Source organism: Mus musculus, chromosome 3 (assembly GCF_000001635.26).
Source record: "Mus musculus strain C57BL/6J chromosome 3, GRCm38.p6 C57BL/6J".
In the NCBI taxonomy this organism is placed as follows: domain Eukaryota; kingdom Metazoa; phylum Chordata; class Mammalia; order Rodentia; family Muridae; genus Mus; species Mus musculus.
Window position 1 is genome coordinate 100,490,701 of NC_000069.6, and position 27,432 is coordinate 100,518,132.

The 27,432-nt window shown below is 46.8% G+C and overlaps 2 long non-coding RNA genes across 9 annotated transcripts in view; one reads left to right on the forward strand and one right to left on the reverse strand.

Annotated features, from left to right (window-relative positions):
• Nucleotides 1-4,658: 4,658 nt before the first annotated feature.
• Nucleotides 4,659-27,432, reverse strand: part of Gm40106 — a 45,991-nt gene continuing 23,217 nt past the window's right edge. Inside the window, exons 2-3 of the long non-coding RNA XR_867503.2 lie at nt 19,326-19,394; nt 4,659-4,743 (exon numbers count right to left, since the gene is read on the reverse strand). This is a non-coding gene — a long non-coding RNA (predicted gene, 40106). The remainder of the gene's footprint in view (nt 4,744-19,325; nt 19,395-27,432) is intronic.
• Nucleotides 4,700-27,432, forward strand: part of Gm12474 — a 35,809-nt gene continuing 13,076 nt past the window's right edge. For 6 of the 8 annotated variants that reach the window (XR_867498.3, XR_867500.3, XR_375899.4 and 3 more), the window contains exons 1-2: nt 4,700-8,730; nt 22,812-23,019. This is a non-coding gene — a long non-coding RNA (predicted gene 12474). Of the gene's footprint in view, nt 8,731-22,000; nt 22,289-22,811; nt 23,020-27,432 lie in introns of all 8 variants that reach the window. The other 2 variants (XR_001783935.2, XR_375896.4) reach the window with 2 other exon arrangements.

The following is a 27,432-nucleotide window of genomic DNA, read 5'->3' on the forward strand; positions in this document are numbered from 1 at the left end:
TTGAACACAAATTCAGGATATATGGCCAGCTTTTTTGTTGATAATGTGAGCCCTTTCTGATCTCACAGTGTCTTTTATTGTGTACAAAATGATGGGTGTGTGTACTCACAGAGCTGTCACCCAGAACATTTCCAGCTTAGCCATGGCCCCTGTCACTCAATAGATTGCAGGGTTACCAATATTAAGAACTCAGTCTTCATATGTCAATTGTTCTGGTATTTGAACTATTCATGGGGAAACAGAGGGTGAACATTTTTCTCTCCGTGAGATTTCTCTGTGGTGTTGTATGTAACCGTGGCTCATTCTTCACCACTGCATATTCATTAAATAACCAACACTTTATGCCCTCAGCTTACCGTCTGATAGGCACTTCATTTGCTTCAGGTTTTGGACAGTCCGTTGTGAAGTTGCTGTCAACATTCTTCCATATGTCTGCTATACAGCATTCATTTGTGCCAAGCACACGCTTGGAGACTGGAAATTCTGGTTCACAGAGTATACACACAATGTTAACCTTTAAATATATTTCCAATTATCTGGGTTATAAAAATAACAACCAAAGAGAAAACAACAAGCTTAAACCATAAAACAGACAAAAATAGATCTATCCGTAAAGCAGAATGGGTAGTCTGTTTAATGCTTCAGCCAGCACTGTAAAGATCCTGATGACCCCACGCATTTACCATTTGGTAACATGGTATTTAAAATGTCTTTAGTTACACTTTATTATTGGAGGGGGGTGTGTGCATGCCACAGTGGCTGTGTCGAGGGCATTGAACAACTCTTGGGAGCTCCAGCTCTCCACCATGTGGGGTCTGGGGGTGGAACTGAGTTCATCCTCAGGCTTAGCCACAAGCTGCTTTACCCTCTGAGCCATCTCCTTAGCCTAAGTGCTTTCTTTGTAAATTTACAACAGGGATGTATATTTCACTATAATTAGGCATTCATTTCTCTGGTGACCAATGCTGTTGAGCAACTTTTCAGATGTCTATCACCCATTAAGATGTTCTTTGAGAAGTATCTATTTGTGTCTTTTGCCTGTTTGAACTGTATTCAGTTCTTCACATATTCCAGATATAATGCCTTATATCTATTCCAAATCCCTTCTCTCAACCTGTATCAGACTAAAAGAGTTTCATAATTTTCAATCAGCCCGATGTACCAGTCTTATCTCTAATGCTTAGTGTTTTGCACCCTGTTTAAGGAATCTCTGCCTAGCCCAAAGCCACAAAGATGATTGCCTCTGCGCTCTTCTAAGAATTGGGTTTCAAGCCTTGAGGAAATAGCTGCCCTTCTGCAAGGCTCCAATCTCAATAACATTTAAGCAAATTATTACCTTGGCCTTTGACTTGGATCTGGTCAGCGGAGGTCATTGATAGTAGTAGATGTTTTAGTTAGCATGCACATTAGTGGTTTTCACCATGATGTTTCAGACGTACATGTTTGCCATATGCTTTGTTCTGCCCCCTCTCAGGTCTCTCCCAGGCCCCCTCCTGGCTGGCTGGCTCTTCTCTTCCCTGTTAGCCCCTTCTGCTCTCTTACCACAAGTAACTTCTAAACCTAAAGTTTGATCTGCCCTTTGCTTAGGTGACATTTTGTTCAACTTCCTGAACAAATTAGGCAATTCTGTGATGGGGAGACGAGGAGGGCAGGATCCAGAAATGAAAGTGGTTCTAGTCCCACAGTGTGTGCTTTCCCTCTGGCTACTCCCACCCCCAACCCCTACCCCCACCCTTGCTCAACTTTTTTAGAATCTGTGTTTCTTTCTTCTTATTTTTAAATACACCGTGTTCTTTCTACCTTATAAACCATGGCACCTTGAAGTTGGCAGGAGGCTCAGGAGGTTGCCAGGTCCTGCCCACTGGACATGGAACCAGATATTTAAACTGTCCATGCAAGACTCTTGGGTGCCTCCTTGCCAGATTCCAGCCTCTACTGGCATATAGCCAATCAAAATGCTCCAAGAACCTACCTTCCTCTCTTTCTTTCTTTCTTTCTTTCTTTCTTTCTTTCTTTCTTCCTTCCTTCCTTCCTTCCTTCCTTCCTTCCTTCCTTCCTTTCTTTTTTCATTCAGAATAATCTACTGGTTTGTGCCTAGAGAAACCAAGGGTGGGAAAACAGGTAAAACAGTCTTCAAAATGCAAGAGTGCCTTCTTTTAGAATAACCCTAGACATTTCATGACTCAGTAAAATTATTTTCAGTACTCCAGCAAATCAAAGGAATGCCACCATTACTGTCCTTATTGGGTAGGAAAGACTTTTTGATTATATTATCTCAGAGTGAGTTGTCATAATATTTATTCAAATATCTTCCAAGTATCTTCCTTAACATGATTAGTGTCAGCATTATTAATATGCTTAAAGTGGGTACGGGACCTCAATAAGAACATAGAACAATGGATATCCCTCCACACTAAGCAAATTTATGCTGTCTACATACAGATTAAAAAAATAAAGGAATAGCAAGGTGATTATAATATACTTCCGTACAGATGCTTTGTCTGTACCTCAGTGAGTCAGGGGCAAGGAGGATTATGGTATACCTTCCGCTGACCTTCATTTCCTCTCTGGTTGGTTCAGGCCAATATGCATTTTGTTTGTTTGTTTTGGGTTTGGGTTGTTGTTGTTTTGTTGTTGTTATTCTTCGGCATTGCAAGAAGATAGTTAACTTTGGAGTAAAAAGGTTCAGCTTTTATTTGTAAGGAAGCTGTGGTGGTTTGAATGACAATGATCCCATTGGTTTAGGGAGTGGCACTATTTGGAGGTGTGGCCTTGTTGGAGGAAGTGCGTCACTGAGGGTGGGCTTTGGGCTGTTTCAAATACTCAAGCCAGGCCCAGCGTCTCTTCATCCCTGCTGCATGCTGATCTGGATGTAGAACTCCCAGCTACCTCTCTGGACCACGTATGTCTGCCTGTGTACTACCATGCTTCCCACCATGATGACAATGGATTCAACCTCTGAGCTGTAAGCCACCTGCAGTTAAATGTTTTCCTTTATAAGAATTGCCACGGTCATGGTGTCTCTTCACATCAGCAAGACCCAAATTAGTACAGAAGTCCAGTATGAACAGGCCCTAGGACTTGGTATGAGTGAATGGAACAGGAAGAGGGATGGTTGCACACTGACCTTGGCTGAGACAGTAGGCATGGCATAGCAGGAGCAGAGAGGCACGGATGGTGAAGGGAATATGGTGAAGAGGATATGATGGGGCCCAGACAGCAAGAAGGATGACTGAGGCCCTGGCAGAATATCAAAGCTGTTCCAACCCCCTCCTAGCCACCTCTAGTCTTTTTCTTCCCGGTTCGCTGAAGGTATGTCCTTGGGGAGAGGACACAGGGTAGAGTCAGGAGGCTTGTCTCCTAGGCCTAACCAAGCTATCAACTTGAATTTCACCAGTCTGAGTCTCAGTTTCCTGAGACAGAGACAGAAACAATGATGGGACTTACCTACTTGCTTCCTGGAGCTGTGTGTTAACAGAGGAAGGGGAGGGGACGGCAGGGTCCTTTGCCAACTTTTCATTTTCTTTCATTACTGGCTAAGACACGTTGTCAAGCAAGGCAGAAGACAGCAGGAAAGAATAAGTTCTCAGTACCTTTCTATGTTTGCCCTAACTTTGAGAACCCCTATGTCTTACTGGAGGATTAAAGTTTTAACTCTCCTACTGGGAAGAGAGATTTCATGGGTGTGAATTGTTAATTGATCACCTCCTAACCGCTGGGTCAACACTGTCGAATCAGCCTTCCTCAGTGCGGACACTGCTAACCCAGGAGTCCGTTTCCATTAGTGGCTCCTGCTGTCTCCACACTCTTTGCCAAAGAAAGGGGATGCCCTGCTTCTGGGAGTGGTCCATTCCCCTAACAGGTGTCACGTTCTGCTCACACCTGGGTCTTTCAGTCCTCCTGTCTGTCTGGATTTTTAGTCTTAAGCACTCAAAAGTGACTTTGGCTGGCTTAAGCAAAATGGAATTTATTTAAAATCTATTAAGGGGCCCACAGAATCATGCTACTAGGCATGTGGCCTAAAAGGCCAAGCACAGGATAGGTACAGGAGACGTCTGGACATCATGGTAGATCTAGGCCACAGGTGCTGCTGCTGAGGCTGCTGACCCTGAAAACTGGATGCAATTGTCCCCGGTACCAACTGGTAAGCAGAATCTCTGTGTGAATGTCCCTGTTGCAGGCCATCACCAGCTTCTTTCTCTTCATAATCTGGGATTGGAAGATGCATCCGATTAACCCCACAGACAAAGAATGCCAGCCTGTGGGTTAGCTGCCGTTTCTGTCTTCACTTTGGGAGCCAGGTTCTGCCTCTCAAAGCAGAAAGTTCTCCAGAAGGAGGAAGCTCACGTGTTGGTGGCCAGAATATGTTCTCTCCCTTCTAGCGTCACGCCCAGTCTCCTGTGAGGTTTGTGCAGGCAGTTTGGCACCCTGTCATCTTCCTGACTCTGGGACACAATGCAAACAAGTTTCTGAAGTCTTGAGCCTGAGGCCAGGAAAATGGATTCTTGAGAAGTTTCTAGGGTGGAGGCCATCCAGCTGGCCCTACCTTGCTATACTCCTCTCTTGGGCAGTGGCACTTTTCCTCTTCAAAATTCTTAGAATAGGCACTTAGTGGATGTCTGGTGGGAAGAAAAGGGGAGGGGGAAGGGATTTGGATACCCACCCCTTATTCAAGTCCGGGTTTCCATTCCTCTCTGCTTGTGGTGTCGATCTTTCCACTGCCTTGGGCCTCTGTTTCCCCATCTGTTAAAAAAAGAAAATCTATCTTGGTCACTCCTGTTGCCTCCAGCTCAGGTAGTGCAGGGCACAGGGCCTTGCTGCCCAAGGCGCTTTGCTTCGCTTCGCTTCGCGGGGCTGGCTACCCATAATGACAGTGTCCCGGGGACGGCGCTTGTGTAACAGGCAGATTTACCAAGAGGGGACGACTGTTTGCTCAGCAGCTGAGCAGTCTATAATTAGACTGTCACAACATCAGCAAAAGTACAGGATCAATGTAATCAGAGAAGAAATGGAAAAGAACGCCGCATCAGTCAAAGCCTCCAGTGGGTCCCCGTGGTTTCCGGAGCACTAATCGCCCGGGTGGGGCTCGATGCCCTGCTTGTGGGTTTCCTCCTGGGTGAAGACAAGGTTTGCTTAGGCAGACTAGGCCTGCCCTTCTCAGCCACCTGGTTCATTTCCACATCTCTGTCCCCCTCTCCTCTGCTCACTGAGAGCAAGCAGGACTTGCAGGTCAAACTCATGGCTGAGACACGACTGATCTCCACCATATGCGCGGGTCGGTTAAGTGGGAAGGGCTAGCTTCTCTAACTCAAAGATTCCTAGGTTCCATCTCAGCCCTGCGCAACCAGAAGCTGTGGGATGAGCACCAAAGACAGTCTCTGTGTGGCACATTCCAGGTGCTTACTATGCAAACGAAAAGCTGAGAACTGCTAGGCCATCTGCTGGTCCCAGCTCACAGTGGACTGGCCCTCTAGCGCCTACTGGACACCTGGGTGTTTCTAACAGTCTGACAGACCAGCCAAAGGTAAAAAAACCTTTCCAAGCCCAGGAATGATAATAGGCTTATGTCCCTTTTAATTATCTTAAGAATCCCAAGTCCCAGACATGTTTATCTCATTAATCCCCATGACACCTGAGCCAGGGAGTCGTGTACAGTACCTATAGCTTCCACCAAAGTAGATCAGGGTCACATGTGTCCTGAGATAATTGGGATCTGGGGGCTTGGAGCCTTTCCCCAGCCTGATTCTCACAGAATCAACTGGATTTTTTTTTTTTAATCTGTGTGATTTATTTAGTAAACAGGTTTTTTATTTGTTTGTTTTTTTTACATTAATACTACATGGTAGAAAAAACAGAAACTAGAGACAAAAGGAAGGAGTAAATTATGACTGATGCCGCTACAGTGTGTTTATATTTTTGTGTTTAACCGTCCACACTGTGCACGTGTGTTTGTGTGCACTCCTACACGTACACTTTCCTGTATATGCAAAATCCCTGCAGAGAGAGATCCATGACCCGTGGGAGCAGGGCTACTGACAGGAACTCAATGAAGGGCAAAGGGAAGGGCCACCTGTATCAGTGACTCTCGTTGTGATAGAATAGCTTACAAATGCAAGCGAAGAAAGGAAGCTTGGTTCTTGCTCAGTGGGCGGGTGCAGTCCATCATGGCTGGCAAGTCCAGGCCACAGGAGCTTGACAAAGCCGGTCACATTGTATCCATGCATAGGAAGCAGAAAGCGATGGATGATGTCTGTCCTCATTTTCCATGTTTACTTTGTCTGGGACACCATCCCTTGTGGAATGTCCCTGCCCACATTTAGGGTTGGTCTTCAGACCCCTATTAACCAAATCTAAGTAATCCCTCACGTGCCCTTAAAAGGAATGGCTACGCCTATAGAACTAACAGGAAATGGGAGGCCATTTCCACACCAGGCCTTAAGGGATAAAGCAAGGTACCAGAACCTGGGGACAGTTGCTATGGCTACAAGAGGGCTATATGACAAGATTTAGGTTAAGGAGTTCTGTGTCAGCCCAATAAGCCCACCTACCCTACCTTCTGCAAACATGGGGATCTCTGCCTGTCCCTCCTATGAGCTGCCCAGCTACCAGTAGATTGGTGCTACCACCACAGACTCAGCAGGATGTAAAAGTGGGAGGGAGAAGGTCTGCATGGCACTCTATTGCTATGAAGAAACATGATGACCATGACAACTCTTATACAGAAAAAACATTTAATTAGTTAAAGAAAAAACATTAATTCCAGTTCAGAGATTTAGTCCATTATTGTCATGGCAGGAAGCATGGTGGCACACAGATATGGTACTAGAGAGGCAGCTGAGAATTTTATATCCATGCCAGCAGGCAGCAGGAAACAAGAGGGACGCTGGGCCTGGCTTGACCATTTGAAACCTCAGAGCCCATCCCCCAGTGACATACTTCCTCGAACAAAGCCACCCTCCAGTAATGCCACTCCCTATGAGCCTATGGTGGCTATTTTTCTTCAGACCAATACAGTTGGTTAAGCTGGTAAAACACAATCTTCCATCTTTGGTGAGTTCCACTGCACTGAATCAGCATAAAGAATGACTGCTTTACAGTGTTTCCCCCACACTGTGAGCCAGGAACCCAGATTGCTAGCTCTAAGTCAACCAATTGTTCAGTGAATGTGGACTCCTCCATAGGTAAAGTGCTGGATAGGAAGGGAGAACCAGAGGAGACTTGCAGAGCCTCAGCCTCCAGAAGCTTATAGCTTCATCAAGGATTTGGGGATGCACTAAGACATATCAGCCAGACAGAAGGACAAGCCCTAAGAGAAAGAGGTAAAAGTATGTGTGTCCCCAAATTCATCTGCTGGAAATTATCTCCACCTCGCGGTCCACAGGTGACAGGTAGCATCTTTAAGAGGTGACTGAGTTGGGAGGTGTCGCCCTTGTGAGTAGATGACTGATTTTACTTTCTTCACAGCCAGGAGTCCCCTCCCCCACAAACACAGCCCTCAGTCTTGAATTGCCCAACTACCAGAACCAAGAGCTAAAAACCTTTGATGGTTTATAATTTACTTTGGGTTTATAATTTAATGTTTGTGGTGTTAATTGTAGCAACAGAAACTGAACTAAGGCCAGCTGTAGTGGTGCATGCCTTTAATCTTAGTACTCAGGAGGTAGAGGCAGGCTGATCTCTGAGGTTTTGGCCAGCCTGGTCTACAGAGGGAGTTCCCTGTTAGCCAGGGCGACACAGGGAAATGCTGTCTCAAAAAAACAAACAGAAAACTGAACTAAGACAGACAGATACAAATATTTACACTAAGGGTAGCTAATATTTTAGGCTCCTCACAGTTGAGTTATTATTAAAAGACAGCCCCTACTATATATTGGTGTTCTTCTAAGTTATTTGTATATATTTACATTATTTAATCTCCCCAGATCCCCATGAGGTAGTCATAGGTTTCCTTGCCTCTGGCTCTCATAGACTCTCTGATGGCTGCTTGGCCAACTGGAATTCCCAAGTCTCCTTTCTGGCCATTCTCACGTCTAGTGGGGGTTGAAGATAAAAAATGTTAAGTGTGCACACTGGGCACGCTTGACTGGTGCCCAGCTCTCGGTAATATGCTGCCTCCTACTTGGGTTTAACTGATGTCCCAACCCCTAGGCAGTTGACCTGGGGCTGCCAGTTGCCTTGCCTCACATTGGCCAAGCTGGGGTCATTCAGGGTAAAGCAGTGTCCTAGCCTGTGCTCTACTCAGCTTATGAAGGAAGAGAAGAGAGCCCTCCCTCTGTGTGGGCTGGATGGTTACAGAACCCCCGCCACTGTTTGCTGCCCCGAGATGACCGAGGCGTGTGGTGACTGACACACGGGTGGATGCAGAGGCACAGAATCAGGACCACCAAACTGGAGGCCCCATTGCTTCCAAGACTCTCTCCTCCAACAGTACCACCCTCTCTAAGTGTTCTAGGCAATTATAGTTTTGATACCTAGATGAATATTTTTCCAACTCAAACCTTGTGAGCTTACAGGTAAAGCAAGACTGAAAACATCACTGTAGACCATTTAAGGGCTGCCCTGGTCTTCTATCATCTGTTCTGAAGCTATCCATCTCTGTTTTCCTGTCCTGTGGATGAGCACCAGCTCGCCAGTGGAAGTGGAAGCCTGGACGGGCAACCCAATAGAATCCTGGACCCCACAGAGGAGCCAGTGCTGCAGCCTGAAGGACAGGACTTGGGTCCCACTATGGTGAGAGTCTGCATTCCCAGGTCATATTTTTCGGGCTCCATTCTCACTTAGCCTGCTCCTTCCTGTTAGTTATTTGACCTTGATAATGAACTGATGATACTGAGGTAAGACCATTCCTCTGAATTGAAACTGCCCCCACCCCAAGGGAGGAGGGGGCTTCTAAAATGCAGGAAAACTGAGGACACTATCCAAGCCCAGAACATTCAAAAGACAAGACTTACAAGGCACCTACCAAAAGTTTTATTTTGTTTTTGTTTTTTTCCTTTTGGTGTGTTTGTGTCTGTGTGTGTGTGTGTGTCTGTGTGTCTGTCTGTCTGTCTGTCTGTCTGTCTGGCACATGACACAGTGTTCATGTGGAAGTTAGAGAATGGCTTTTAGGGTTTGGTTTTCTCCTGCCATGTGGGGTCTGGAGGTCAAAATTGGATCCTCGGGTTTATCCCACAAGTGCTTTGGCACACCAAGCCATCCCTCCAGTTCCAGAAGTTTTACATAGGAGCAATAAACCATTGCAGAGAGAGAAAATGTTCTTCAGCAGAAGTGCCTACAATCTGTGCAAGGAACTCTAGAGCTGCAGCTTTCTTGGGCTGTCACCCCGACTGGTGTAGGACTTATGGCGAGGCAGCTGCCTGAGTCTCTCATGTTCCTATAAATACCCATGCTCCCGTATGCAAGCCCAATAAACTCACTGGCTTATCAAACGAGGCTCCTTTGTTTCTCATTGGTGTCCTACAGGAGCAAATAAACATTTATTCACAGCTTCCCAGGAAAAGTCATGCAATAGATGATGCCGCTCCCATCAGGATGTATCAATGACCAAATGGCTAATCCAGGGGCCGTAGGTATGTGGTAACTGAAGTTGTTGGGTTTTTTTTTTTAAGTCCCCTATTACTTTTAACAAAAATAATTTTGTCCATGAGATTCTGTTTTCTCCCTTGAGAAGTGAAAGAATGTCCCAGACGATCTCTGTCTTAGTTAGGGTTTCTATTGCCTTGAAGAGACACCATGACCATGGCAACTCTTACAAAGGAAAACATTTAATTGGGGCTGGCTTACGGTTCAGAGGTTTAGTCCATTATCATCATGGTGAGAAGCTTGCATGCAGACATGGTGCTGGAGAAGGAGGGAAGAATTTTACATCTGGATCTGTAGGTTTTAGGAAGAGAGTGACAGTGGGCCTGGCTTGAACATCTAAAATCTCAAAGCCCACTCCCTGTGACGTATGTTCTCCAACAAGGCCACACCTCCTAATTTCATTCAAACCACCAATCTCATTGTATTCTTCCTGTCTGATGTGCTACTACTCTTGATAGTATCATCCTGGAGCAGAAGGCTCTTCAGAGACCCTTTAACTGAAGAGTAAGAAGCTGTGGGCACCCAGTGTGGGAAGCCACAGATGCCATTACAAGGTGGCACAGGCTACCCCTGGCAACCACGCATAAGTTTGGGTAAACAACAAATGTGTACATATGCAGTAAAGTTTTTCACCAAGTTACTGCCTGGCCTGGGGCATGATAATGAGGCTCTGCAAGGTACTGAGAGAGAATAACCAATCAGATGAGAGACATGCAAATGAGGTATGATAATGAGGCTCAGTGAGGTACTGAGAGAGAATAACCAATCAGATGAGAGACATGCAAATGAGGTATGATAATGAGGCTCAGTGAGTTACTGAGAGAGAATAACCAATCAGATGAGAGACATGCAAATGAGGTAGAATGCATAACCAATCTGGGTGTGAGACACGCCTCTCCTAGGCCTATATAAGCAGCACCAGTTCTGGGCTCGGGGTCTTCTTGCCTACGCAGTAAATGCTCTCCCAATAAACGTGTTGCAGAAGGGTCCTGTTGTGGCGTCTGCTTTGCTGGCGAGTCGGGTGCTCACAACCCAGGGCATCTTAACCTTACTGTGATGCCACCCCACCCTTCCCTGAGACATGAGGGAAGACTTTCTGCCAGATATCCCAAGATCTTAAAGGACAGAGATCCATTGCTAAGTGGAGTCCACCCTGGTCACCATGCATGCTGCACACTGAGTGCCTGGCTGTGGGTAAATTAGGAATGGGTTTGAGTATCCAAATTACTGTGTTGGGGCATCAGATTTAAACAGAGAATAGGGAGCCCCTCCATGTATCTTGAGGTGACTGTGAGAATTCTTTCAAGTAACCCATGAGGTGAATGAAAGAATCATAGGGCCTCCTGAGTATCTTTTCCTTCCCCATCTGTCTGTCCGTCCATCCGTCCATCCATCTATCTCAGTGGTTCTCAACCCCTTTGGGAATCTAACCACCTTTTTGCAGGGGTCACCTAAGACCATCAGAAAACAACAGATATTCATAATATAATTCATAACAGTAGTAAAATTACACTTATGAAGTAGCAGTGAAAATAATTTTTATGGTTAGGAGTCACCACATGAGGGACTGTATTAAAGGGTTGCAGTATTAGGAGGGTTGAGAATCACTATTCTATCTAGAACCTGAGGCCACCAGCCACCACTGCAGTAAGGACCACAGCTGGTGAAAGACTCTGCCTTAGGTTGTGACAAAATGACCTTGTGGTTAGGACAATGACACAGTTTTTAAAGTTACTGGATAATGAAACTGGAGTCCCAAGGTGACAAAGACAAAGGAAAGGTGACCCTCCAGGATCTAGGATACAATTGGGGAACTAAAGTATGTTGGTCATACTTGGGACCAACACACTCCCCACTCTATGATAGTCAATGGCTTCTCCTTTCAGACCACATCCCTAATGCTTTTGTTACCTAAAATTCAAACTCACACACAGGATTCAGTGGAGAGGGTGTTAGCAGCATGTTGGCATGTTGGCTGTCCCTCTGCTACATGTGATCAGTTGAGGGGACAGAGGAGGTCAGGTGACAGAGTGCAGAATGGATGCAGTTATCCAAAGAACGTCCTAGGGACTTGTTCCTCCACAGAGGTAAGCCAGTGCCTTCACAGAAGCCCCAGGCCTCACAGTTGGACTAGCCATAGGTTTTCAGGGCATAGCAGACTAAAGTGCTACATCTGAGGTCCTCGCCAGCCTGGGACATAGCTTCCCACTTGTTTTATTTTGACTAGACTATTCAAAGATTCTCTCACATCAAGCTTGAGGTCCTTAAAGCAAAAGACTGTGGTACTAGTGCCAGTGAGCTGTCAAGGCTTGTCGCCCAACCCAAGGGCTTTGTTTTGTCTGACCGAATCTGAAGTAATCACAGGCCTGGTGTTCTTAGACTGTACAGAGAAAATTTTGTAACCTTTTTGACTAACTTCGTGGCCAGTTACCCCGGGGTGCAGGCTTCCTGTTACAGGGTTTAGAAACCTCTCTGAACCTTCTAGCAGCACACGGCTACGTAAACAAGGCTGAGGTCACACCTCTCCCTCCTTCATTTTTCTTCTTGGTTTTCTTATTAGTTCTTTGAAATTTTCATACAGTTTATGTTGATCATGGTCCTCCCTCTCCTCAACTCCTCCCAGATCCACATACCTCCCTTCCCTACATCATTAGAAGGTAGTGGTGGGGGCTGGGATGGTGTGGATAACTGAAAGCCACAGAGTCAGGGAATGGCTTATACTATGTATGTGTGACAGGAGACACTGATCGTTGTTCGTAGTCAGGACAGTGGCTCTCTGTGATGAGAAAGGATGGCTCTGGGCAGAAGCAGGAGAGCCTTGATGTAGGGTCCAGTTGGTTCTGACGTCAGTCCTTAGAGAGAAGGGCTTAGAAACAGTGCTGAGCTCCCCTGGGTGGTGCTCCCACTGATCAACACTAAGTTGTTGCCTTCATTTAGGACAGGGTTCTAAAACCCTTGAGGCCAAGGGAGAGCTGGGGATATGTATCTAGAAGACACCTTTTCCATGTCCAGATCCGAGACTCCTATCCTGTAGTTACATGGAATTCCAAAATGTAGGGACATTTTGTCTAAATGAATACTCCTGGTCTCCCCATATTCTGATCCACAGGACCTCATCTCAGGGCTGGGAGGAACTTAGTTGGTAGAGCGCCTGCCTAGTACATGTGAAGACTTAGGTTGGATCCTCGGTTCTATATAAAAACCAGGTATGGTGGTACAGGCTAGTAGTTCTAACACCAGGAAGGTGATAGTTGAAAGATCAGAAGTTCAAGGTCATCTTTGACTCCATAATAAGTTCAAGGCCAGCTACGGCTGCATGAGAACCTCCCAAGGCAGGGTTGGTTCACAATCTGTCTCTGTTATTTGTTTTCTGTACTGCCTTCGGCAACTTCCTTACTCTGTGTCTCTATTCCTTCTGCTGAGATGGGAATACGAATGTCAGCCTTGTCAGGCCATTGTGAAAATAAAGGGCCCAAGGTGCTTCTGTCTGCAAATGGCAGCAACAAGCCACATTACTGTAGTTACTGATTGCTGCTACGAAAGGGTGGATATCTGTGGTAAATCTACATTCATCAAAGGATGCTTTTGTAGGAATGAATGTTAACCCCTCTCTCTAATCTAGACAACTTTCAATCCTCCTGCCTCAGCCTCCAAGAGAACAGGCTAGTGCCACGAGATTGGGTAACAGTAATTGTAATGTCCCAAGGAAATGCTAGCTTATACTGTCCCAGTCAGAAGCTTTACCTATTAAATAGTCAACCCTCCCCCACTCACCCCAGACACACTCAAACATTCCTGCTTTCGTTTCAAATGGCTGAGTGCTATGCTCAGTGAACACCACCTTTCAGGACCCTCAAACAGCGTGTCAGCAGGAAGCCTGTCCCCCGCATGGCTACAGCCGTTCAGATTTTGCATGAAAACACTGTGTATGCTCTCAAACCATAGGCTTCTAGACTCTCGGGTATTGCTCTATGAACCAGAATCCAGCTGTGGGAGAAATGAGATCTCCGTGTAGTCAGACACCTGGACTTTCTGAGAGACGTGTCAGCTGTCTGGCTAGTTTCATGTAGGTTAATGATGGAAGCTGGCTGCTTTATGCTGAACAACTCTGCATTTCACTAAGCAGAATTTATCTCCAAGGATTAGGGGTTCAGATCCTCTAAAACAACTGTCCTTAATGACAGTAAAGGTTATTATGCTATCAGATGTCCTTTTAGAATAGGTGTTTCTCACAAGTGGAATTCAGAGTCACCAAGTGTCTACCTCACTGCAAATGAAAACATCCAAGAGGCCAGACAGTGGTGGTGCGTATGCCAGGAGGCAGAGGCAGGTGGATCTCTAAGTTGGAGGCCAGCCTGGTCTACACAGCGAGTTCCAAGGCAGCCAGGGCTACCCAGAGAAACCCTGTCTCCAAAAATCTATATATAGAATGAAAGAAAGGAAGGGAGGAAGGGAGAGGGGGAGGAGGGAAGAAGGGAGGGGACAGAGGGAGGGGGAAGAGAGGAAGGGAGGGAGAGAAGAAGAGAGGGAAAGGAAAAGTAAAGAGAAGAAAAGAGAAAAAGAGAGAAACGGTTCAAGAATTGTGGCCCCCTGGAAACCAGCTGGAGGATGGATTGGCCTGGGGATATTGGGCTTCAGGGATGTGGGTCTCATTCTGGTTCCCAGATCTGTCATGTGACCTTGGGTGTAATGGTTTGAATATGCTTGGCCCTGGAAGTAATCAGCAGTATTAGGAGGTGTGTCTTGGGGGAGTAGGTATGACCTTATTGGGACAAGTGTGCCACTGTGGAGGTGAGCTTTGAGACCTTCCTCCTAGCTGCCTAGAAGCCATTCTTCTGTTTGCTTTCTGAATACAATATAGAACTCTCAGCTTCTCCTGCACCATGTCTGCCTGGACACTGCTGTGTCCGTCCATGATGATAATAGGCTGAACCTCAGATCCAGTAAGCCAGCCCCATTAAGTATTGTCCTTTATAAGAGTTGCCTTGATCATGGTGTTACTTCACAGCAATGGAAATCTTAACGAAGACACTGGGCAAGTTGCTTCTGTTCTCTGAGCATGAGCTTTGGTGTTCACATTCATACAGCAGAGCATGTAAAACCCTTTGAAACATGATCCTTCTACAGTCTGTACATCCAGGTGGAAGGTCAAACTTTGTGGTTCCCTGAAGTGATGCTTGGTCCCACTTCCAGTTGAACAGACTCTAGTGAGCAGTTAGAACCCATCTTGTTGCCAATGACCCAAAATAAAATACAGTTTTATTTGTTTTGCACTGAGCTAATTCCCCAGGGCAACCATCCAAGCACATTGGGGTTGGTGGTAATGGAGAAAGTCCAAGATGAGGATGTAGTTTCCAGAATCAAGAACATTAGTGATGTTTTCCTGATGCCAGGACAGTGAATGGCAGAGTGGACAGCTCCGTGGACACCCACTTGTGTGGTTACAGACCGCCCAGCCTGGCCTGCATCTTTTGCCACTATGTTGACAGATTCTAAAATTACCTAGCATCATATAGAAGAAACATGGCTGAGAGGGGCAGACCAGCAGCCTGGGTCCATTCCACCACCATGTCCCTGCTCTCCAGCGATATTCACTGAAGATCAGTGATGGCCTCTTAGTGGCCACTGGAGGCACATGTCAATACCAGCCAGAGGGTGTGGGTTGGCCCTGGAAGATGGACTGTCTCTTCATCTAGCCTCAGCGGGTCCCTCTCACATCACATAGATATGACAACCTAAATCTAGGGTTAGGTTTGCTTTGGTCAGACACATTTATCTCTCCACTTATTCCCTTCAGGCTGAATCTGGCCACAAACTCGGAGAATGCAAGGGGTTGTGTATGTTATTCTCAGTAGTAACTGGCAATTACTGTGTACACACTGTGCACTGGAGGGACTACCAAGGCCTACTTCCTGAAAGTCAAATCAATGGTTTCATATGGTAAGAAAATAAATCAGAGCCACATAGTGAGGAAGTCCAGGAATCAGGATTCAAGCTTAGGCCACCTGGATCTAGAGCTGGCCTCAAAGGAGGAAATGCACTTTCACACGTGCAGAGGCCCCTCCAGACACCCCACAGCCTCTGAGGCACACATCTGTCCTGGGAGCTTCATACTGAGACTGAGAGCAGCAGGTCTCTCTTCTTTGAGAAGTGTTGGCTATAGATGCTATGTGACCTGTTCTGTTCCTCTCAGTCCTGAAGGGTGTCCTGGCCAGAGCTCCTATTAGTCTAGAACCAGTTCTGGAAATTGTCCCTGGGCTGATAACGTCATCATTTCTGGACCCCACCTCACATGCCGGAAATTAGAATCCTCAGCAGCTAGAGATTCTTGGATAGCCTCTGGCAAGGGATGTACCATTTAACTGCCACAGATCTGATAAGAGAAAAGTCAGACTTTATGGAGCCTACGTGAGTTAAGAAACGGGTTCTAGAACCAGGCAGCCTTTCAGACTAGCATGACTGGCCCAGCACAAGACCAGTTAGGTTTCATTTATAATCAGAGAAGAGGGAGTGACATCTGGAAATCATTCCATTGGGTACAACCAGAATTTGCCTTGTATGGAACCACTGTTTGATCTGTTGGCAGTCTGTGATTGGCTGAAAATCAACTGATACGATTGGCTGAGAGTCAGTTGCCTGGTTACAAAGATAAGCTGGTGGCTTAGGTTACAGGTTGTTTATACAACAGGCTAGAATACAGTCCACAGAGTAGGGAGACTGCTTTGGGTCAAACTTTATCACTCAGTTATAGAGGTTTGTTTAGGTCGGCATTCTACCTTTTCCTGCCCTCTGTGCATGGATCCCTTCATAAAAAGAGTCATAACTACTTCATCCACATCACAGCTTTATGGTGAGGGTAAAGCCCAGCAAGATACATGACAACTTTTCATGAGAATTACATGACCCTTTCTCGACTGCCAAACTAAGAACTTAGTGCAGATTCTCACGTGTTCAAATGTCCAGGGAAGTTGGGGAATGGCTTAAGATCCTATTTGTTTAGAAACATCAGAGCCTGGATTTATTCTTGGCTCACTATGAGTCAGAACTAACGACTCCTCTTTCCAAGTTCTGGCGTCATACAAGTGCAATGTAATGATGACCTGGTACCCACAGTGAGATGAGCCCACATTCTAGAGCTCACCACAACACAGAAATTCCTGGCAGAGGCCTGAGAAATGCTGTCTCTGTGTGAGGGGCTGAGGATTACCTCCTGCAATGGCAGCTACCACCAGAAAATTCAGTGTCTTGCTTGCCTGTGGGTGTCACACCAAGGTGACTGGAATCTCCAGCCAAACATGAGGCTACACTGGGCAGTGTCATCAGTGGCCCATATTTCCTGGGGTCAAAGCAACAGCTCCTCATACCAGTTTTATCACCTTAGCTTACAAAGACTTGGCCCATCCCTGCCCTACAGCCACACTGTAAGAAAGGCAGGTTTCAACTGTCCCAGCCCCATATCAAGAAGTTAACAAATATCATGAGAGACCAGACATGGGTATTTAAGAGCCAGCTCATAGTCCCAGAACCATCATTCTGTAATTGAGCTCTTGTGCCCAATCCTCCATGGGTGAGTTCTTCTACTTTCCAATTTGCTTGCCATTAGTATTTTATTAATAGCATCAATTGCAAGAGGGCTGCTCCCAGAAGACTGTATTCTGAGCACTAAGTTCTGCCTTCTACCAGCATTGTTTCAGGGAACCAGCAGAACAAGAACCATTGTTAATCATATGTGGTAACAAGGAAACTGAAATAAAGAAATATTAAGAGGCAGGCCAAGGACAGTGTCTTAGCCAGTGTTCTATTGCTGTGAACAGACGCCGTGACCATGGCAACTCTTATAAAAGCATTTAATTGGGGCAGGCTTACAGTTTCAGAGGTTTTGTCCATGATCATCATGGTGGAAAGCATGGTGGTGTATAGGCAGACATGGTGCTGAAGAGAGGTCTATGTCCAAATCCAAGACAGCATGAAGAAGAAACCTTAAAGCCCACCCACAGTGATGCACTTCCTCCAAAAAGGTCACACCTCCTAATCCCTCTCAAATAGTGCCACTCCCTGATGACCAAGCATTAAAATAGTGAGTCCTTGGGGGCCATTCTCACTCAAACCACCATGGTCCACAAGCTAGGAGATAACAAAACTGGTCAAGGACTCAGGACTATTGGAGAATAAGTTCATTCCATTCTGGCATGGCTACCATTCTGCACTCCCGGCCTGATGATTGTCCATGTCCCAGATTCAGCCTTTGGTCCCAGATTCAACCTTTGGCCCCAGAGTCTTGCCATTCTCCTGTCTTCAAAGAGCATAGTACTAGCTCAGCTTCTCCAGGGAAACATAAGCAATAGGATATATATGTATATATTTATTATAGAAGTTGCTTACCTGACTAGTGAGGCCAAGACGCTCCATGATATCCTGCCTGGGAGAACCAGGAAAGCCAATGGTTTCATTCAGAATGAGTCAGAGGCCTAAGGACCAGAGCTGCTACTGGTCCATTAAGTCCCTGACTCCAAACTCCCAAAACATGGAGTTCAGATGTCTGAGGCCAGAAGACAGAAGATCATTTTCAGGCTGCCCCAGGATTGGATATCTGCCCACACTGGTAAGAATGATCCTCTAGCTGATTAAAATGCTAATATCCTCTGGATGACCCTCACAGACCTGTGTTACTGGATACCTTGCATCCTTCAGCCTAGTCAAGTTGTCATATAAAATTTGCCATCATTTGGGGCTGGAGATGGCTCAGCAGTTAAGAACACCAACTGCTCTTCCAGAGATCCTGAGTTCAATTCCCAGCAACCACATGGTGACTCACAATCATCTGTAATGTGATCTGATGCCCTCTTCTGGTGTGTCTGAAGAGAGCAACTGTATACTCATATACATAAAATAGATAAATAAATCTTTTTTAAAAATTGCCTTGGAGAGCAAGGCTCCCCATATTCCTGGACTTGATTCCTTCTCTACAGCACAAACAAGCCTTGCTGGTTCTCCTGAACTCCGAACCTCTCCTTTCTCACCAGCCTGCCCGATCCACAAGATACCACCTTAGCTAAGCCTGGAGTATTTCCCTAGGCCTCCTGTCCTGTGTCTCAGTTTCCAGACTTCTCATAGATCAATCTACCTTATTGGTGGCTGCCAGAATTTTCCTTCCTTGGTGAAATAACCCAAAAGCTTGTAAATTATAGTGTAAGAACTGGGATTCAGGGCTGGGGAGATCACTCAGTGGGTCAAACATTTGCTGTACACATGCGAGGTCCTGAGTTAACCCTTGTGAAGCCAGGGGTGCCAGCACATCTATAATTCTAGTGCTTCTGTAGTGAAGTGGTAGGCAAAGACAGGAGACTTCGCTGAAGCTAGCTTGGCCTGTGCAGCTGCGAGCAACAAAGCTCTGTCTGAATCAAGGTGGAGAAGAAAATATGATACCAAAGGGTATCTTCTGACCTCAGCCCATGCATGGGAAATATGTGCACATGCACACACACACACACACACACACACACACACACACACACACCAGAATGAGGTTTTCAGGTTCATTCAAAGCTTCCTACCCTGATGCCGATCCTTTGGCCTGGTCTCCCGATACTTCCTTCCATCTTCCAGTCTACCCATGCCAGCATCACTTTAGTGACTTTCATATGCCTAATGATTTCTCACCTTCAGTTAGCCTGGTTTTCTTTATTATAACAAAATACCCTCAATCTGGATACTTATGAAGAAAAGAGGTTTGCTTAACTTACAGTTCGGGAGGCTGAAGTCTAAACACCATAGCTCAGGCTCTGGCAAGAACTCCTTTGGCTCCATACCTCCTGGCAGATGATACAAGAATGACAGACAAGCATTAGCAACAAAACAATCTCAAGACACAACTGGAGAGTGAACAGAAGCTGTCTTGTGATTTCCCAGTAGACTCCACCCATCCCTTAAAGGTTCTACCATCTTCCAAGACCACCATACTGGGGAGTAAACATATGAATCTTTGGAGAATTCACACCAAAGCACAGTTCTGTTCACATCAACATATGTACTGCTCACTCAGACGCATGGCATTAACCAAACATCTCTATTTATGAAGCACTATTTCGGGTGCTTTGAAAATGAAGCACCCAGTTCCTACTATATGAATCTTGTTGATTGACTGGTATCTTTGAGAAAATGAAAGCAAGGGTGATGGAGTTATGTGGACCAGGAAATGTAACTTGAGAGGTTGGAGGAGCCAGCCACCTTCATGATACAGGCAAGCACTCTCAAGCCACAGAGAGGGTAACTATGATCCTGGTTCAGACAGAAACCCTGGTAGGGATTTGAACAGAGGAGTGCCATGATCTGATTTCACAGATGGTGCTGCTGATCTTGAGTTCATCCTAGCTCCTAGACTGCTTTCTCCTCCTCCCATCTCATCTTTCCTGTGTCTGTGGAGGCTGCACCTCAGAGAGAGAACACTGTTCATTGGATGCTGGAGTGATGGCTCACACTCTATGGAGGAGTTGTATAAAGACGACACCTGGAAAACAGCTGGTCAAACCACGTGCAAGGATGCCATTCGGCAGGGACCAGGAGAACCCTGAACAAGATGGTGAGCGGAGGAATACTGAGGAGAAACGGCATGATTGCATGGGTACTTGAGTGGCAGGTAAAGGAAATTGTTTGGCCTGGAGGTGACTGACAAGGCATCCACAAGGGACAACTGTTGAGCAATAGTTGAAGCAAGGTGGGCCAGAGCTGAGAAACCCATGGGAGATGATGGGAAATGATACCACAATGCTTCGTATGTCACAAGCAAGGAGAAATGAAACAGGGAAAACAACAGAGAGATTGATGGGGCAACTTTGAAAGAAGTAAGTGAGAGCTGGAGAGATGGCTCAGCGGTTAAGAGCACTGACTGCTCTTCCAAAATTCTGAGTTCAAATCCCAGCAACTACGTGGTGGCTCACAACCATCCATAATGAGATCTGATGCCCTCTTCTGGGGTGTCTGAAGACAGTCACAGTGTACTTACATATAATAAATAAATCTTTGGGCCAGAGCGAGCGGGGCTGGAGAGAGAAGTGTCTGAAGACAGCTACAGTATGCTCACATATAAATAAATGAAGAAATCTTTAAAAGAAAGAAAGAAGCAAGTAAGAGAAACCAAGTCACAAGAAGGACAAAGACAAATGGAGAGCAAGAAATGGAGGGTACTGACATGTAAGGGGAGTGCAGATCCCTGTGGGCTGATTGGTGAGGACCCGAGAGGCCATTCATTCAGTCCGATCAAGGCAGCCTGCATCCTCATACATCCTCAGCTTGCCCTCCTCAGACATAGTCTGCATCTCCCAGAGCTGCTGAACATACCTCAGTCCTTAGGAGAGCCAGAGACAAAGTGCACACTTTCCAGGAGGTAGTGACTGCTAGGTATTGCTGGCTCTGGAGGCCGATTCTCAAAGGACTGTAACACTCAGAGCCCCTGCACTGAACCAAGATGCTCTCAGAAGTCTTCAGTGCAAGGAGAGCCGGCAAGCACAGGGTGGTAAATTACAGGATTGCGACCACAGAACACCACAGGAAAACTTCTCCTTAGGCCAGGAGTGAGGTTGTGAATGGTTCGCTGGATGGGAGGGATGCTGAAGGATGCCAAAGCCAAGATGGTATGGAAAGAAAAGGGAGAGGAGTTGGGATAAATGCCTGGAATCCCCAAGGAGGCTGGCTGGCCAAGTTAAGGGGACGGCACAACCAGATGTTTGCTTTGCTTCCTGGCTGGAACTCACTCCCGGTGGAAACTTGCTCTGCCCGGTGAGGTCAGAATCCATCCACAGACTCTCTTCCAAACAGCAAAATGGCCGTGCTTGCCAGGCCCTCTCTGACCACTTTTGAGGGCTACTGCGCTGGAGGACAGAAGGATAACTTCATCCTTGGCCCTTGCTTGTTGGGCCCCCCTCTTAGGCAAATCTCTCCAAGTTGGACAGATTTTAGTGACAAACCATTTGCTCCCTAAGTTTATGAACCTGGCTCTGGAGAGAAACCCCACGGGAGGGGAAGCTCAGCCAACCGGAGACTGGAATATGTTTCCCTTGGTCTGCACTGGGTGCTGATGTTGGCCTGCTTTGTTGTTCACACCATAGTGTACAGGAAAGGCATACAGGCCAGGTACCAATGCAAAGGATTGCTTGGCCTTGCTCAATGTGACAATCCAAGAATCCAAGCCAGGAGCAAAGAAAGAGCCCTTGGGATAGGACAACCAGTAAGGAGACCTTGTAGGGCAGGCAGATCTCTCCAGGGTCCTACCAAGTAAAAAAATAATGTAACCATTTATGGAAATAAAGCACAGGCATCATAGAGCTGGAGAGCTACTGTGTGTGTGTGTGTGCATGTGTGTGTGTGACAGAGACAGAGAGAGACAGAGATCTTTCTTCATCATATTCTCTGCATATGTCAGTTTCACAGTGGTAAGCAGCACAACTCCAAATCTCAGTGGCTTGTAAAACAAAGCACATTTCTCATGGACATCCATGTTGGAGACTGCCAATGATGATTCTTGCGGTCCTACCCCGTGACTCCTTCCCTTCCTGCTGTGCAGGCTGCAGGAGCCACCACGCCTGCGATCCAGCCATTCTCGTGGTAGGAGAAAATGCAAGCACGTCGGGTTGAAGCTTCTGCTGGTCTAGAGTACACCTTGTCCTTTCACACCCCTGCAGTTGAAGCCCGTTATGTGGCCAAGCTGCAGGTCAGTGGGGTGAAGATATGCTCCTTGCAAATGGAAAACAGACCTGAACAATAACTGAAGGAATATAGCCTGCCCCCCCCCCACACACACACAGCCTTAACGCAGATCTTCCTACAGTCGATCAGTCTCAGCTGTGCAAGCTCACGTTATTCTCATAGCAGACTCAGAAAGTAGTAGTCATATCAATAGTAGAAACTATTGATTGGTCCCTTCCTTTGAGTGTGGCGTCTTTCTGGGAGGCATTTATCCACAGTAACCCTATGGATCCCATTTCACAAATGAGAAAACCGAGAGCAATGACTTACCCAGCACTGTTCGTTGCTGGTGCTTGCACTAGAACTCTAAACTCTGAGCCCCAGTACTACCCTGCCTTTTTTTAGGTGGGATCCTGGCCTGGGTAGGTAATTGGAAGATGTGAAAACAATGCTCAGAACAGCTTTCCTGACATGAGGATTAGCATGGAGTTGGATGGGGTGAGGATCAGAGACTTAGCACATCATGTTATGTCTCTCTTTCTCCCCAGAGGCAGCTCCGGGCTCAGAGGCCAGCCTGAGGTCAGAGACTCAAGCTTCAGTCCTGGTCCCACCACGGCAACTTGAGGCAAGTTCCTTGGCTTCTCTGAGCTTTGGTCTCCTCAACTGCAGCAGCAAGAGCCAGGAACTTCCCACCCCGTGTCCACCATGTGGTTGGCGACTCTTCTCACTTAGCAGATCTTGCCATCTGAATCCTGTGTGAGTCCTGATTAAATATGTCTCAAGGGCTTCCCCAGTCCTCCTTTCTCGATCGGGGTTTCTCCCACTGCTCTCTCAGGTGCATGCCACACAGAATCCGAATCGGATGGCTCTTTGTGCTCTCCGCCCAGACAGACACACACACACACATTTACTCTCATGTTGTGGAAATTATTTAATCTCAATGGGGGCTTTTACCCTGATAATTCAGTTTCTGGATAAAAGACACACAACTTTTATTATTTATAATAAGCCTTAATCAGCACTAGAGGCACTGGGAAGATGTCTACCCTCTAAGCTATTAGAATCTATTTCCCCATTAATAACCCTGAGTTATCATTTTCCATGTTCTGTCTGGGCTGCTCTTAACTCCAGTTGGCCAGCCCTCATGGCCATGCTTTTATGACTCACCTAATGTACGGCATCTACCTTCTCTCCTCCTCCTCCCTCTCCTTGTGGTTCTCCTCACACTCCAAGCCTGGAAACCCCATGTCCTGCCTATCTCAATTCTGCCCAGCTATAGGCTATAGGCATCTTTATTCAGCAATCAGGGATAACTTGTGGGGCAAGGTCACATAGGGTCACTTAGGTCTGTCTGTAGATTCCTGTAGATTCTCTCGTCCTTGGGGCAAATCAAACCTTACAGGCCAGTATTTAGCATTGCAATACATAGCAAAATACTAAACTTTAACATCTGCACACATCCCCATTCACATAAACACATATGCATATACACAGTCCTACCTGCATCCACGTGTATGCATATACATACCTGTGAATGTACATGCTAAGGCAGATATGCTCATGAATGCACACATTCATATACATGTGAATATATATATATGTATGTATGTGTATATATATATATACATATATATATACATGCATGCGCACATGTGTATATACAGAGATGCACATAAATAAACGTATATTCGACATATATATGTGCACACATGTATATAAACATAAACCTGTGTATATATCACGTATCCATATGCACACAAGATGCTTATTTACATATCTTTTCTATGCAGCTGTTGGATTAGGGCTGTGTGCTTGTAGGACGTGTAATGCTGTCCCTCCAGCTAGCTCCTCCTCTGGGAGCTTGGTGTCCTGTAAAAACAGGATCTTGTTTACTCTCAGCTTTGGAGCACCAGCAGAAAGAGTGACCCCCAACCCCACGAGAGGAAACTGAGACCCAGGGTCACTAACAGCTGACACAGAGTGCTTACAACATACCACCACACACAGCTTCTAAGACCTCTGTATACATTAGCCCATTTAATAAAGCATCCGGCAAGGTGCTTATTACTATCCCTAAGTTCCAAAAATGAAAGCTTCGGCTAAGAGGGCTGTCTGGCATGTACAGCTCAGAAGGTGCTAGAATCAGGTTCAGGTAAACTGGGTTGTGATGGTCTTCCTCATTAACCTGCCCTACTTCCCTGTCCTCAAGTATATGTGTGTGACTTAGCAACAGGAAAAGAGAGTTCCATTCCAGATCTCTAGACTTGGTTGTCTGCTGGCTGAGTGTCATGTGATCCGACCATGTGACAAGCAGGAGGAGTCCAGGTAGGGGACAGCTAAGAAGTACAGAGGAAACTCCCAGTCTCTTGTGGCTCCTGAGAGGCAGGCCTGGCATCTCAGAAGTGAGAGCAGGCCGGATGCCTGGTTCCATGAGTGGGTTTGCTCACACTCTCCTGACTGTGCTCTTTTGGACTGATTTAAGTTTAATTCCAGCCTGAATGACTGGAAATACCAAGTATTTCCCTCGGATTAGTGACTGGCCAAGAGAGCCAGCTGCCTCAACCACAAGCAGGTACCTTGGGTCTCAGTTCCTTAATCTCAAGGATTTCCTCAATGAGTCAGGTCCGGTGCCTCCCAGCCCCAGGAGGGAAGACCAACCTCCCGGCTTGCAGGTCTCTGCTCAGTGTGGTAGGGCAGGCAGAATGGTCTAAGCCCAGCCCAGCAGCCCATTGTCCTAGTTCACCCACGGCTGAGGCTCAGTTTATTCATCCATCACCGAACGGCCACAGTGCAAAGGTGCACTGCAGAAGAGAAAGGTTCAGGAGCTGTAGACGGTATAGCCCTAGGTCAGCACCCCAGGACAGTGGCCACGCTGTGCAATGGTTAGGGACATGGCTCCTAGTTGCTCCACACTTGACAACTCATTGGCCTTATCCACAGCCCATGACTTCCCCATAACCTGCTTGCCATCTCTGAAATTAGGAAGAGAAGACCACAACCTGCAAGGCCCTCCCCATAACTCCATCATGGAGGCGGGGTGAAGACAGAGCCAGTTGTGGTTTCAAAATGCAGCACACCGCTGTGACAAGCTCCAAATAAGGATGAGGAATTTCAGTAAAACATTAAGCTTGTCACACCTGACAAGCTCATCAACAACCCAAAGTATGCCCGTTCCCCTGTTGTACAGAGCCACTTCCCCGCCCTGACATGAGTTCTAGCTTCACAGGGAACTCATCCAAGTACATCAGACAGGATGTGAAGGAACAGGCTCCCAGGTATCTGTCTGATGCCTCTGCTCCATCAAAGGCTTGCTCCATTTCCCCTGCTCCATTTTCTCTGCTATGTTCTCATTCAGCAATTCTTGTGCTCCAGTGCTCTCTGCCTCTCTTGACCACAGTGAGCAAGGATGGCTTCTGCGCATCTTACCCCTGACTCTGTCTCGCTAGAGGCTTGCCACCCACAAAGAGCCCCAGCATCAGCTGCTCCCAGCACCTCACCTCTCCAGCCCTTGCTGTATGGCTAAGAATGGTCCTTAGCACTCACACTAGCAGGATGCCCTAGAAAGGACAGATCCAGAGAAGGGAGGGCACTGTGTGACAAAAAAAAAAAACATGGAATGGTTTAGTAGGAAGTGGAACTCCAGGGCATGTTCACTGACGTAGTTAAAGTTTCATAGAGTTGGAGAAGGGTTGCCTCCATTCTCCTTTGCAGTGAGCATCCCACTCCCGTGGGGCCCCTCCAATAAGCCAGCAAGGATCAGTATCTGGAGCTCTGGATTCATTCGTCGTGCTCCTCCAGTTCCCTCCCCTAAGCCCTGCAGAAGCTATCGGCTGCATTTGAAACGGCTGCCAACTTCCCTTTGCTAAGCATCAGAAGTAAACTTGTATTCATTCTTCAAAACTCATCTTCAATGTCACCTCTTCCAGGAAGCTTTCTAGGACACTCCTCATACTTAATCACACAGTGTCCTCTGCATTTTTGTACCTCTGGGTGCTGTGACTTGTTGGCTCATATGTCATTTGTCACAGAGCAAGGACTGTGTCTGGCCTATCCAAATGTCTTGTGCTCCTGTTATAGAGCTTGGCACAGACAAAGTGACATTAACAACAACAAAGCAATAACAATAACATGAGCATCTTTCGATTAACCCTCCCACAGCCTCTTGAACAGCAAATGTGAAATCAGACCACAGGCGTGGTGAACTAGACATCTAAGATGGACATAAAGACAAGTGTCCAAGTGTCACACACCCACATAGAGGTCCAAGAACATGCTCCCCCTGGGAAGGGACAGACTCAGAGAGACACAGGGCACTGTGTGAGAAAGAAGAGGACATAGGGAAAGAGGGGCAGAAAGCAGAACTCTGGGATGCTGGTGTGACGGTCATCCTGGCAGAGAGGATATCAGAAGATCTGAGACACTGGCTTTGTGGGCAACCAGAGACAGAGTGTGTCAGGGCTAGTGGATTAGTGCTTAAGGGTGACAGTATGGGGGGTGATGCCCTGGGGGAAGGGACTACACCTCCCCCACCCCCAGGAGAACAATCCTGCAAGGCAGCTGTGCGGCTAGGACTTTCACAGGACTGTCCTCCAAGGATACCCCAGACAAGATGCAGGCCTGGCCCCTTCAAGGTCCTCCTGCCTGAGCAGCATGGTCCTCCTAGGTGGGCAGCAGTCTGCTCAGTCCTGCCTGCTGCCTGGGCTTCCTGACTCACACTGTGCAACTGACTACCTCCTGTTTCCTCCTGTCATGGGTCCACCCTTGAGCATCCTCTATGACCACGGTTGCATTGCCTCACAGCCAAGGTGCCCAGTCTCTAGACTGTCCTTCCTTGAGCTTTACTCAGGAGTCTCCCAGACAGTCTCTGTTTAGAAGTGAATCGGAGACTATTGGACACCCATCCAATGGAGGCAGCCGTGGGGATTAGGGAGGGAGGTTAATGAACAAGACCACCAGCTTCCCCTGCACTCTGGTGGACCCCATTACCATTGAGATTCACCCCTGTAGAGCTCTCAGGTTTGTCCCAGGGCACTCTTGTGTTCACACCTCCACCCCCCTTGGCAGACAGTGTTTTTTTTCTCCTCTCCTGCCTCACTGCTCCCCTCCCTGCCCCTGAGGTAAAGGGGGTCACCTGTGTATCCCCCATATTCCCACAGCTCAATGCTTCTC